Genomic DNA, 223 nt, shown 5'->3' with positions numbered 1-223 from the left:
AAACGCATGCGTCTTTTCGGTATAATGAAATGTATAACGTATCAAAAACCATAAAGACGAAACGAAACAACAAAAAAGTCAGATTCCTTTATTTCTTACAACACATGAAATTGGAATCAAATAAGACCTACTAGAAAAAATAAACCTACACTTTTATACATACACTACCTGCCCTAGGCCCTTATATCTTTATTATTACGAAAGTTTAATATTGATATCATAC

The sequence above is a fragment of the Perna viridis genome, chromosome 1, assembly GCF_037379345.1.
Source record: "Perna viridis isolate PV_CMFRI_1.1 ecotype Kerala chromosome 1, ASM3737934v1, whole genome shotgun sequence".
Taxonomy (NCBI): domain Eukaryota; kingdom Metazoa; phylum Mollusca; class Bivalvia; order Mytilida; family Mytilidae; genus Perna; species Perna viridis.
The sequence above is the reverse complement of the archived record's forward strand: the minus strand, read 5'-3'. Positions refer to the sequence as shown.